This window comes from Nicotiana tabacum, chromosome 13 (assembly GCF_000715075.1).
Source record: "Nicotiana tabacum cultivar K326 chromosome 13, ASM71507v2, whole genome shotgun sequence".
Classification (NCBI taxonomy): domain Eukaryota; kingdom Viridiplantae; phylum Streptophyta; class Magnoliopsida; order Solanales; family Solanaceae; genus Nicotiana; species Nicotiana tabacum.
In genome coordinates this window covers 111039310-111052647 of record NC_134092.1, presented here as the reverse complement: position 1 = coordinate 111052647, position 13338 = coordinate 111039310, and positions in this window count along the sequence as shown.

Below are 13338 nucleotides of genomic sequence, written 5' to 3'. Positions count from 1 at the left end.
TCTTGGTTGATTAAGACGAGCATACTCTATCAAAATTACATAACATTCTTCAATAACACCTATTAACCTCATCTGTCTTTCTTATACAATATCTTTTATAAGTCTATAATATCACTGTTTACCCTAAAAGCAGATAACAATTGAATTTATATGTAGTTTTAAGGACACGTGATTTTACTTGGCATAAACTGAGAAAATATGCAAACTGATATTGAAATTGATTATAAAGAAAAATAAAAGCAAACCAAATGAGATATGTAACTTGGACCCTCGAACCAAATGAAACAACAAAGGAAATATAAGCGAAGTAACAGAGTATTGAGAACCTTGAGAAAAGAATATTAAATTGCTTTTTTGCTGTCTCAGCCCCCTTTACAAATGATCAGACCCCCTTTATATAGTAGGGGAGTCCTGCTCTTGATACATGTCTAAATATAGTAAGGACTCCCATGATTGGCTAATTAATCGGCATCTTCTTAATACGTGTCGTGATTTCTGCCGAGATTCCCCCCCTAATTGCGGTTGTAACGGCTTTTTTGTTTCTTGGCTCGATCTTGATCTTGGCTGATCTCGATCTTGATCGGTCTCTGGGTCTCGAGCTCGACAGCATAGTCTTCGTACTATGGCTAGATATTACAATGATGAACCTTGAACCATCATGTTCCAATATCGATTAAACATACGAAGGGCAAAACTCGATTTTGACCGTATATATATAGTCCCCTCGTTTTTCGGAAAGAAGATGATGAGAAACGATATGAATTTTTGAACTTCGACTTGGTGGATGATGATGTCAGCGACGAGCTCGATTGTGACGTATGCGACAAACGTCTTATCAATCCGTTTATCAGGGCATTAAATGAGCGTCAGTTGATGGTCGGCCATTACTAGTGTTGAACCGTCATTGTGAAACCAATAAATAGCTCCTTTCTTCATCATTCCAAACTTTTATTTTCGAAACTTTTCCACTCTTATCTTCATAGTTTTTCGCCTTCTCCAAAGCTCCTTATTTCCAGGTTTTCAAATTTCGTTTCTTGTTCTTCTTAAAACACCAAATACTTCAATCTCCATTCTCTTTTGTTCACAAAAACTAAATGGTAAAAACATCTAAAATCGTTATGCAGAAAGAGGCTACTTCCTCATCTCGGCCGGCCGGCGAGAAACCAATGGTGGAGCCACGCCTTGAGGAACTTATTCCCGGGTGTGTGTGTTATTGATTTCGATTTTAAGGTCGAGAAAACCTCATCGATTGCTGGTCGATGCGAGCCGGTATCGAGATATATATGCTCGATACCCAAAAGTCTTCTTGATCTGGTGAAGAAAGATTGCAATTGGGAAAACAAAGAGGTTGTGATACCGGCATTAGAGGAAGCGATCACTACTTACGTGGAAGGGTATCTGAGTGTTTACACTTATCCTTTCACGCTGGGTCCCCTCGATCCGATCATCGTCGATTTCTGCAAGAAATACCAGGTGACCCTAGACCAAATTCACCCTTCTTTCTGGAAGATCGTGATATTGCTCTATTTTTTCGTGAGTAAAATCGATGGGCTCCCTTTCACCCTCGACCACCTCGTAAGATTATACAACCCTCGAATCTATCGAGATGGGTTGATAAAACTTCAGCATCGGGCTACCAAGGCATTCATCTCGAGTATAGATGAAGACAGGGATCGGGTCTGGATGGACCAGTTCGTTCGAGTGAAGACCTCAGACTTAACCCCGGCTGAGAGCATGCCATTTCCTGAGAAATGCAATATGAAACGTAAGTATGATCCCGTTTTTAATTTCCGTTTGTTGTTTTTACTTCTTCATCCTTTCTCATCAGCATTTTTCTTGGTGCAGCCGTTGCTTGGATACCGGGTGCGGTTCCCCACCTCGAGAATTGGGTGAGGAGTCTGGTTTCTACGTCAACATATGCCGAGCACGCGTGGCGCAATTTGTCAAAGGGCCGGTGGGAGGCTCGTACTCATGGTAGGACTTCTTCTTGAATTACCGATTTGCCTATCGTTCGAGCATTTTCTCAAGCATGAATTTACTTACTTTCTCCTTTTGTAGGTCTCGGAAAGGATGCGGCTATGAGACCCCCGTCCGGTGATGAAGAAGTCTTACCGTATATCTCAAAACCGGCGAAGGTGATTAAAAGAAAAAGGGCCTTGGACTCCGAGGGTCAAAACCCCAAGAAAAGAACATCACGTAAACCAAAGGGGAACACAATCCCACTGACTATGGACTCGGTCCAAAGACTAAGGGATGAAGAAGAAGAAGAAGAAGAAGGTGATTCTGGGCTGGTGGCCAGCGCACGAGCTAGCACCGATATTCAGAAGACTTCGGAACCGGTGGGAGTCGATACTGCTCCGTCTAGGTTCGACGAGGTCGAAGAGGAGACTCCGGCCCAAGTTCCCGAACCGAGGGGAACCGAAGATACTTTACCTCGAGGTGAAGAGACCATTGAAGAGGCGGTGGATGCCGATACAGAAATCGGGCTTGAAGCTCGTTGAGAGGGAGGCGGTGCCCCAAAAATCCTACTTGGGGTAATAGAGATCGGGGATTCCCCCTCATTTCTTTCATTTTCCCAGTCGATGATACGTGACGCTCAAGCCGTGGAGACTTGTCACGGGGAGGGAGCCCATGAAGAGGAAGATCTTTTTTGTGATTATTTTGTCGGGGTAGAATATGTCACCTGTCTGAGTGACTTGGAGGCTCCGAAGAAGAGCTCGGGCAAGGCGGGAGTTTCTTGTCTTTTCAACGAAGCTCAACAGTTCCTGAATCGGGTAAGTTCATTTTCTCTTTGTCAATTTTCATACTTGTATTTTTCTTTCCTTGTATAATTCCTTCTATATATTTTTGTAGGCCTCAGTGCTTCACCACGAGGTGTTTCTCCGATACCGAGGGGAGTTGAGCCGGTACGAAGCCGAAATCCGAGGACTTACTGAGGAGAGAGATGCCTTCAAGCTTCTCAGTGAGCAGAGAGAAGGAGAAGCAGAAGGACTTTGGACCGAGCTAGAAGCATCTCGGAAAGAATAAGCCGATTTGTTCGAGCACGTAAAAAGAATTTTTGAAGTTAACGACACTGAATCAGACGTGATGGCTAACAGTTTGGTCCCATAGGTCCAGCAAAAACTCGATGTGATCAGGCAGCTTCGTGTTGAAGTGGATGCAGTGAAAGCGGAGGCCAAGGAGTGGAAAAAGAACATGGACCGCCTTGCCTCAGAAAAGGAGGTTGTCCGAGCTCAACTGGCCTCGACTGAGACCCAACTCCGAATCTTGAAAGAGAAAGCCTTGGTGCAAGCCAAGTAAATCGAGGAGTTCCAATCTCGGTTTGGTTCAATAACTTCTGATCGAGAGAGACTGGCCACAGAACTTGCAGAGGCCAAATCAAAGGTTGAAATAGACATGGCTAATGCTGATGCAATGGTGGCCGTCCACCGGTCCGATGCTGAAGCTGCTCAGGTTCGAGCAAAGGAGGTTATCGAGGCTGCTCAGGCTCGAGAAAACTGGGTTGTCGAGCATGCTAAATGCCAGTCTCCTAGGAAGAATCTCGAGAAGATCCATGCTCGTGGCTTCGATCTTACAACCGAGATCGAGAATGCTAAGGAGCTTGAAGCCGAAGCCAAAGTGTTGGCCTTTTCTGATGACGATGATACCGGGAGTATGAGCGGATATGAAGGAGAAGGAGTCCTCGAGGGCGAAGATACTGCTCCCGGAGAGGACTAAGTCCTTTAGTATTTTTTGTGTTTCTTTTAAGACTGTTTCGGTATTTTGTAGGAAAACTTGATCGGTCCATGCTGCCCTTGTAAATGAATTTTGACATATATAATAAAACTTTCTTCCTTTCCGCATTATAAAATTATGAAGTTGTATTCCAAGATATGAGGTTTAAACAATTTGATTGGAACTGAATAAGTATAACCCTTAGACTTTATGGTCGAGTGAGTGCTTGCTCGAACTCGAAGTAAGGTAACCCTTAGATTTTTTATCTGAGTGAGGACGGTCTCTCGAACTCGAGACAAAAGACAACCCTTTGGCTTTTGTAAAAAAGATTGTTTAAGGCTTTGTCCCCTTTTCGGTTTGAAAGAGTTTCTTATCATTTGTATTTGCGAAACTTGTAATGCCTTGGAATGAAATAAGGAACTGTTCGAGAGTTCGAACAATTTTGTACTCATTAAAGTTTTTGAGGCTTCGGTATTTATCGAAGCCTTTTATGATTTTGCCCGGGGTAGCCTTTTTAACCGGTTTATGAAAGATTTCGAAGGCCTGTTTTGTTACGAAATTCAGACGTCTCTGATCCATGTTAATTCTGCCGTAGCCTCTTTAGTTCGAAATTTGCCTCTTGGGCTTATTTTTCCGTTTTACTTCGAGCTTGCCCGAGGTGTCAGTCCCCGAGTGGGGTGGCCGTGGCCTATAAAATTGAGGGTTGCCTAAGAGGTCATATGATCTTCGGAGTTAATATAATTTGATCTTGTTTATTTTTTGGACGGCAGTCCCCGAGCGTGGGGATAATTATCCGAACTCTGGTTATAGTCGGCCCTTAAGTATGTTTACATAATAGGTCGAGAGTATGGAATTGTAAAGGAAAATACTTCTCTTTATAAATGATTATATATGCGTACATGTTTTGTGCTAGGGCTCGAGCAAACTATGCGGGCATGGTTCATTTGACCGTTTGGCCCTTACAAATTTTCCTATCGAGACCCTGCTGCCGTGAAGTAACTTTCTCATATCAAAGTTGACATTAGAGGGCAATGCCCCCCAGTGTTCGAGGTTAATTGTAAAGAAACCTCGGATACTGTTGAATTGTTCTAAGTTAGCACAATCAATAGTTGCCTCATTAAAAACCTCACCGAAAAACCCATTTGGGACAAAATCGGTCTAAGAGAAAAAGAGTGCAACACGTGTTTTCAGACCTAAAGGCTTCATGTCGAAGAATCCCTCATTGTTCCTGGTCGAACACCTGTAAGGGTTAGTTTTAAAATATAAATGAAAACAGAAAGGGCCGTACCTTAGCAGTAGTATTGTTTGAGGTGCGATATGTTCCAATTGTTCGGCAGTTGTTCTCCATTTATCGTGCTGAGCTTGTAGGATCCTTTTCTGACGATTTCCAGAACCTGGTACGGTTCTTCCCAGTTCGGACCCAGTTTTCCTTCATTCTGATTTCGGGTGTTGGGGGTGACTTTTCTTAGCACCAAGTCCCCGATGTTAAAATGTCAAAGATTGGTTCTTCGATTGTAGTATCTTCCGATCCGCAGTTTTTGGTCGGCCAATCGGACGAGAGCGGCTTCACGTCTTTCGTCCAACAATTCTAAGCTCCTATGCATGGCTTCGTGATTTGACTCATCTACTGCATATCGAAACCTGATGCTAGGTTCTCCGACCTCAACCGGGATCAGAGCTTCAGCGCCGTAAACTAACGAGAACGGTGTTGCTATGGTACTGGATTTCGATGTTGTGCGGTATGCCCATAGAACCTCGGGTAGTATTTCTCTCCATTTTCCTTTGGCATTGGTCAATCTCTTCTTAAGATTTTAGATGATGGTTTTGTTAGTCGATTCGGCTTATCCGTTCCCACTGGGATGATAAGGTGTTGATAGGATCCTTTTGATCTTGTGATCCTCGAGAAATTTATTTACTTTGCTGCCGATGAATTATTTTTCATTATCACATACAATCTCGGAGGGCATCCCGAATCGACATATGATGTGGTCCCAAATGAAGTCTATGACTTCTTTCTCTCTGACTTTCTCAAAAGCCTGTGCTTCAACCCACTTAGAGAAATAATCAGTCAGAAATAAAATAAACTGAACTTTACCTGGGGCCGACAGGAGAGGGCCAGCGATGTCCATTCCCCATTTCATGAAAGGCCATGGGGAGAGGACCAAGTGGAGTAGTTCCCCGGGTTGATGAATCATGGGTGCATGCCTTTGGCATTTGTCACATTTTCGAACGAACTCCCTTGCATCCTTCTCCATATCGGTCCAATAGTACCCTGTTCTGATTACTTTGTGGACCAGTGATTCGGCACCGGAATGATTTCCACAAGTGCCCTCGTGAACTTCTCGTAGGATGTAGTCGGTATCTCCTGGTCCTAAACATATTGCCAATGGTCCATCAAGCGTCCTTCTAAATAGCGTTCCGTCTTCGAACAAAGTGAACTGTGCTGTCTTTGTGCGCAGAGTTCTCGATTCCTTTGGATCCGATGGGAGTTTCCTGTTCTTTAAGTACTCTATGTACTTGTTTCTCCAATCCCAGGTTAAACTCGTGGAGTTTATCTCGGCGTTCCCTTCTTCGATTACCGATCTCATGAGTTGTACAACAGTCCCCGAGTTGAGCTCGTCGTCCTCAATCGGCGAACCTAAGTTTGCAAGAGCGTCGGCCTCGCTGTTATGCTCTCGAGGTACATGTTGCAAGGTCCATTCCTTAAATCGATGTAGAGTCACTTGTAGTTTATCCAAGTACCTCTGCATTTGGTCTTCTCGTACTTCAAAAGTCCCATTAACTTGGTTTACCACAATGAGGGAATCACACTTAGCTTCTATGACCTATGCTCCCAAGCTTTTAGTTAGTTCGAGACCTGCAATCATGGCCTCATACTCGACCTCATTGTTAGTCAATTTTGTAGTTCTGATAGACTGTCTTACTATATTACCTATGGATGATTTTAGCACGATGCCTAGTACGGACCCCTTCGTGTTTGAAGCACCGTCCGTAAAGAGGGTCCACACTCCCGAAGATGTACCCGATTTTATCAGTCGTTCTTTTTTAACCTGGGGTAAGGGCCGGCGTAAAGTAAGCCATGAAGTCTGCCAAGATTTGAGACTTGATGGCGGTTCGGGGTCGATATTCAATATTGTACCAGCTAATTTCTACGGCCCATTTGGCCAATCGACCAGAAAGCTCAGGTTTATGCAAAATATTTCAAAGAGGAAAAGTTGTTATAATACATATTGGATGACATTGGAAATACGGTTTTAGTTTCCTAGAGGAGCTTATTAAAGCAAGAGATAATTTTTCTAATTGTGGATATCTAGTTTCGGCCTCACCCAAGGTTCGACTAACATGATAGACAAGGAATTGCGTACCTTGTTCTTCTCGGACCAGGACTCCACTTACCGCTATCTTCGAGACTTCCAAGTACAGGTAAATCTATTCGTCCACTTTCGGGGTGTGAAGCAGCAGCGGGCTCGATAAATACCGCTTTAGTTCCTCTAAGGCTTGTTGGCATTCCGGAGTCCATGCAAAATTTCTCTTCTTCTTAAGCAGTGAGAAGAATCGGTGGCTCTTATCTGAAGATCTCGAAATGAATCGTCCTAGGGCGGCTATCCGCCACGTCAACCTCTGCACGACCTTTATATTATCCACTATCGTGATATCATCGATATCTTTAATTTTATCGGGGTTGATCTCGATTCCCCGGTTGGACACCATAAAACCAAGAAACTTGTTTGAGCCAACTCTAAATGCACACTTTTCGGGGTTGAGTTTCATATTGTACTTCCTTAATATATCGAAAGTTTCCTACAAATACTTTAAATGGCCCTCTGCTCGCAGGGACTTAATTAGCATGTCATCAATATAAACTTCCATTGATTTTTCTATTTGTTCTTTGAACATTTGGTTTACTAGGCGTTGATAAGTTGCACCAGCATTTTTTAGACTGAATGGCATTACATTATAACAGTAGGTACCGTACTTAGTGATAAACGAGGTTTTTTCCTGATCCTCCAGGTTCATCTGTATCTGGTTGTACCCGGAGTAGGCATCGAGAAAACTGAGAATCTCGTGGCCGGCCATGGCATCGATCATACGATCGATATTTGGCAAAGAAAAAGAATCCTTGGGGAATGCTTTATTCAGGTCTTTATAATCTATACACATTCTAAGTTTGTTTCCCTTCTTAGGGACTACCACTACATTTGCTAACCATTCAGGGTACTTTACTTCCCGAATGGATCCTATTTTGAGAAGTTTGGTTACCTCATCCTTGATGAAGGCATGTTTGACCTTAGACTGGGGCCTTTTTGTTTGCTTTGCCGGGCAGAATTTAGGGTCCAGACTTAGTTTGTGAGTGGTAACTTCTGGTGGAATCCTTGTCATATCGAGATGGGACCAAGCAAAGCAATCTGTGTTAGCTTTAAGGAAATGAATAAGTTTTTCCCTGAGCTCGAGGGTTAGCCCCGTGCCCAGGTATACCTTTCGTTTGGGTTGATGCTTGGCTAGTGTGATTTCTTCTAGCTCTTCGACCATTGACTTGGTGGCATCGGAGTCATCGGGAACAATGAAGGATCGAGGGATCCAGTAGTCATCATCTTCGTCGATCCCTTGCTCCTACAATTGGGTCGAGCCCGGTATCTGTGGTTGCTATTTGGCCTCATATTTTCCCTTCGATCTTTTCGTTGATGAGAGTGCCGATACTGGTATCACTTCATCGACTGCAAATATTTCCTTGGTGGTGGGTTGCTTCCCGTACATTGTTTTGACTCCCTCCGACGTCAAGAACTTCAGAACTTGGTGAAGGGTCGAGGTCACTACCCTCATGTTGTGGATCAAAGGCCTTCCGAGCAGGGCCTTGTACCTCATGTCACCATCGATCACATAGAAATTTGTTTCTTGGATGGTCCCGACCACGTTCATTGGCAAAGTAATTTCACCCTTGGTGGTTTCGCTTTCCATGTTGAAGCCGTTAAGTACTCGGGTTGCGGGCATGATTTGATCTTGTAGGTCGAGATGTTCTATGACCCTCGACCGAATAATGTTGGCCGAGCTACCTGGATCAATCAAAACACGTTTAACTTAAATTTTATTCATAAGGACAGATATTACCAGTGCGTCGTTGTGGGGTTGTAATATTCCCTCTGCATCCTCATCACTGAAAGATAAGGTCCACTCTGGTACGTAGTCTCGAGTTCGTTTTTCCCTCGTGATCGACACCTTGGTGCGTTTGAATATGGACCCCTGAGGAATATCGACCCCTCCAACAATCATATGGATCACGTGTTGCGGCTCTTCTTGCTCATTGTGTCTGTTTGAATCTCTGTTCTTGAAATGGTTTTTAGCCCGATTGCTTAAGAATTCTCGAAGATGCCCTTCGTTGAACAAACGAGCTACCTCCCCCCTCAGCTGTCTGCAATCTTCTGTTCTATGACCGTGGGTGCCATGATATTTGCACATTTGATTAGGATTTCTCTGGGTCGAATCGGTCTGTAGAGGTCGGGGCCACCTGGTGTCTTTGATGCACCCAATGGCCGATACAATAGTTGATGCATCAATGTTGAAATTGTATTCCGATAGTCGTGGTGCTTCTTTGGGTTCGACATTTCTGTCGAAACCTCTTTTACTCATGAGCCCTCGAGAGCTCTGTCCTCAATCATTTCTTCTATCAGTTCGACCAAGGTTGCATCCAGGCCCGTTGTTTCTCCGATCTCTATCGTATGGCTGATATCGATCTCTGTTTGACCGTGGTTCCCGATCAATATCCCTTTTAATTCTGTCGATGGTCCTATTTGGATAAACAGACCCGGAAGGAGTCCCCAACTGGTCATCCTTGACCCTAATCTTTGACTGGTACCGATTATGCACGTCGGCTCAAGTTACAACTGGATATTCGATCAATTTCTGCTTCAACTGTTGTGAGGCTACCGAACTTCGAATGTTTAGGCCTTGAGTGAAAGCCTGAACGGCCCAATCGTCGGCGACTGGGGGCAGATCCATGCGCTCCATTTGGAACCGAGATACGAACTCTCTAAGCATCTCGTTGTCTTTCTGTTTTACTTTGAAGAGGTCCGACTTTTTAGTCCCGACCTTTATCGCTCTGACGTGCGCTTTGACGAAGGAATTTGCGAGCATGGCAAAAGAATCAATGGAGTTAGGTGGTAAATTATGGTACCATATCATCGCCCCCTTTGATAAGGTTTCTCCGAATTTTTTTAGCAGTACGGACTCAATCTCATCGTCCTCTAGGTCGTTCCCCTTTATTACGCATGTGTAAGAAGTGACATGCTTGTTGGGGTCGGTAATTCCATTATACTTGGGAATTTCTGGCATGCGAAATTTTTTCGGAATGGGCTTAGGAGCTATGCTCGGGGGGGAAAGGCTTTTGTACGAACTTCTTTGAATCCAAACCCTTCATAATCGGCGGTGCTCCCGGAATTTGATCAACTCGGGAGTTATATGTTTTCACTTTTTTGTCATTCGCTTCAATCTTATTCTCCCCCGATTCGATTCGTTTTGTCAGCTCCTAAAAACATTTTCAAGATAGCGGGGTTGGTTCCTAATTCATTCCCATTTGACCTCCTCAGTGCTGGTTCGGCCCTGTGAACAATTTCCTATGATGGCTCGGGTTCGACTCTACTCGGCACGTGGTTCTGATTTTTAAGTTGTGGTATTGCAACTTGTTGAGCCTGCAACATTTCGAATATTATTCGAAGGCTGATTCCGCCTTCTTCGCCGCCCTGTGAGTTCTGACTGGCTGATCAAACGCTTCTGCGGACGCTGTTTTCGGGGTCGACGCCCAGATTTGCGTTCAGGGCAACATGGGAACTGACGTCGATGGGGTCTGCAACTGGTACTCCCTCAGGGTCAATTGGAAGTACTTCGTTTCCTGGGGAGACTACGTTGTCGTTTTCGCCATGAAAACCAAGGTCGTTGTCGATGTGTGTGGGTACTGCTTGAGAGTTTGACATGCTGATCCTGGAATAAAAAATGCTTACAAGAACAAGTGTAAAGCAGTGTGTGTTATGAAAATTAACACCATGCAATCACTATTGTCTTTAGCCCCACGGTGGGCGCCAAATTGTTTACCCTAAAAGCAGATAACAATTGAATTTATATGTAGTTTTAAGGACACGTGACTTTACTTGGCATAAACTGAGAAAATATGCAAACTAATATTGAAATTAATTGTAAAGAAAAATAAAAGCAAACCAAATAAGATATGTAGCTTGGGCCCTCGAACCAAATGAAACAATAAAGGAAATATAAACGAAGTAACAGAGTATTGAGAACCTTGAGAAAAGAATATTATATTGCTATTTTGCAGTCTCAGCCCCCTTTACAAATGATTAGACCCCATTTATATAGTAGAGGAGTCCTACTCTTGATACAATTCTAAATATAGTAAGGACTCTCATGATGGGCTAATTAATTGGCCTCTTCTTGATACGTGCCGTGATCTCCGCCGAGATTCTCCCCCTAGTTGCGGCTATAACGGCTTTTTGTTTCTTGGCTCAATCTTGATCCTGGCCGATCTTGATCTTGGATGATCTCGATCTTGATCGGTCTCTGGGTCTTCGAGCTCGATCTTGATCGGTCTCTGGGTCTCGAGCTCGACAGCATATTCTTCGTACTATGGCTCGATATTACAATGATAAACCTTGAACCATCATGTTCCAATCTCGATTAAACATATGAAGGGCAAAACTTGGTTTCGACCATATACTAGTGGTGGCAAAATAGATTTAAAAAAAATATATCCATCAATATTATCCATTAAAAAATGGATTGAATAATAAACTTTTTAAATACAGATAAGATCTATATTATCCACTTAAAAAATAGATAACTGATAGGTTTAACTTTTACATTTACAAAGATTCAAATTAAGGATTCTTCAAATTTGGTAGACTAGAAATCCTTTCAAAAGTGATCATATTCAAGAAACCATGGATAATATGAATATTCATCTGTTTAACCCATTTTTATCGGTATTAAACATGGGTCGGATCGGATATTTTTTGTTTTGTTTTTTGCGCTACTCGTTTTTCACTTGTCCATATCTGACCTAACACGACCCGCCCCTTTGCCACCCCTAGCATGTAGCTTTGAGCTTGGCATCATATTCATAAGGTTGCTGCACAACAACAGGAAGAATATATTTAGAAGATCTACTGTATTTCTTATTTAGACAATAGCTCAACTTGAAAATAAACAAGAGCTAGGCAAAAGACTGTCCAAAACTTCATATAACGGACTTAAAAGCAAGAAACACTTAACTTTGGTTCCATTTTACCCCATCTTATATAGGGGTTAAGGATGAGTGGAAAAAAAAATGATCTACTATGGATTGTGGAGTTAACAAGTGCTGATAAATATATGAAGAATTCACCCAAATAGCCTTCCACCCAATCGCTTAAACTAAAATTAACCGGTAGAGGTATAATATATGCATAATTTATGTATTATATATGTATAATTGTGTATAATCTATGTATATGACTAAAAAAAGTAAACAATAAATATGACCGACTATTTGTGTAAAGATCCGGTAGTATATTGGAGAATCTTTTTTCTTGTTTCTTTTTCTGGTCTGAAGATTCCAATTCACTTCATAACTACCTGCCATTACTTTTCATAGCATATCTATACACAGAATTTATATTGAATGGAAAATAACTCCCTGCATAAAACCTCATGATTCTCCTCTCACTTCATTGGCACGTGGCAACAAAAGAACTTAACAAGTCATGAAATGACAAATTTGGTTTCTACATATAGACAAATCTATGAAAGAGGACCTTTTCAACACAGCCAAAATTATATATGCAGTAGGAAATGCGAGATCCTTCAGTTGAATCCGAACAACAACAACGTTCACGAACACATACGTATAATTTAGTTTTACGACTAAAACAAGAAATAAAAATACTAAGAAAAATACAGTGCAACATCTAGTGCCAAAGTATTTGAATTGCAGAAGTTGTCCGCCTCGACTAACTTAAACACCAAAAGTATGAAGAAAAGAGGAGGGGGAGGGGGAGGGTTAGAAGCAGTACACTTACACCTCGATTCCGCCGGCGGCGAGATAGCTTAGGAGGTGTAGAAAGCGCGCTAAATAAAAACGAAAGTAATGGCTGACAATAGTGTTTTAAATTTGAGACTTTTAAGATTATTAATAATATGTAAAATGTCAAATTACTCTTACTACCACTAATTGAATAAATATTTGTAAGAATTTCACATATCTTTTCATTTTCTAGTGGAGTATTTAGTTTATTATAAAAGAATGAACTTTTATTTTAATGTGAATTCATACAAATCATGTCATTAAGGATAAAAGGAGAAAGGTTAAATTTGAATAAAAATAGGAAAATGTATTATTTTTTTTTGGGATAGACTGAAAATAAAAGTGTGTGCTTAAAGCATACCGTAAGAGCAATAAGAGCACGTAAATGTTGTTAAAAGTTTAATTACTCTTAATTTCAATGTAAACACCAGCAAACAACCATCAACTCGGGGTGGCCATTTGCATAGTTTGGATTGGATATAAAAACTTCGATATGAATTTTTTATTATCGAATTAAAAAAATTACAATCCAAATCAAAACCAAATAAATTTGGATAGTA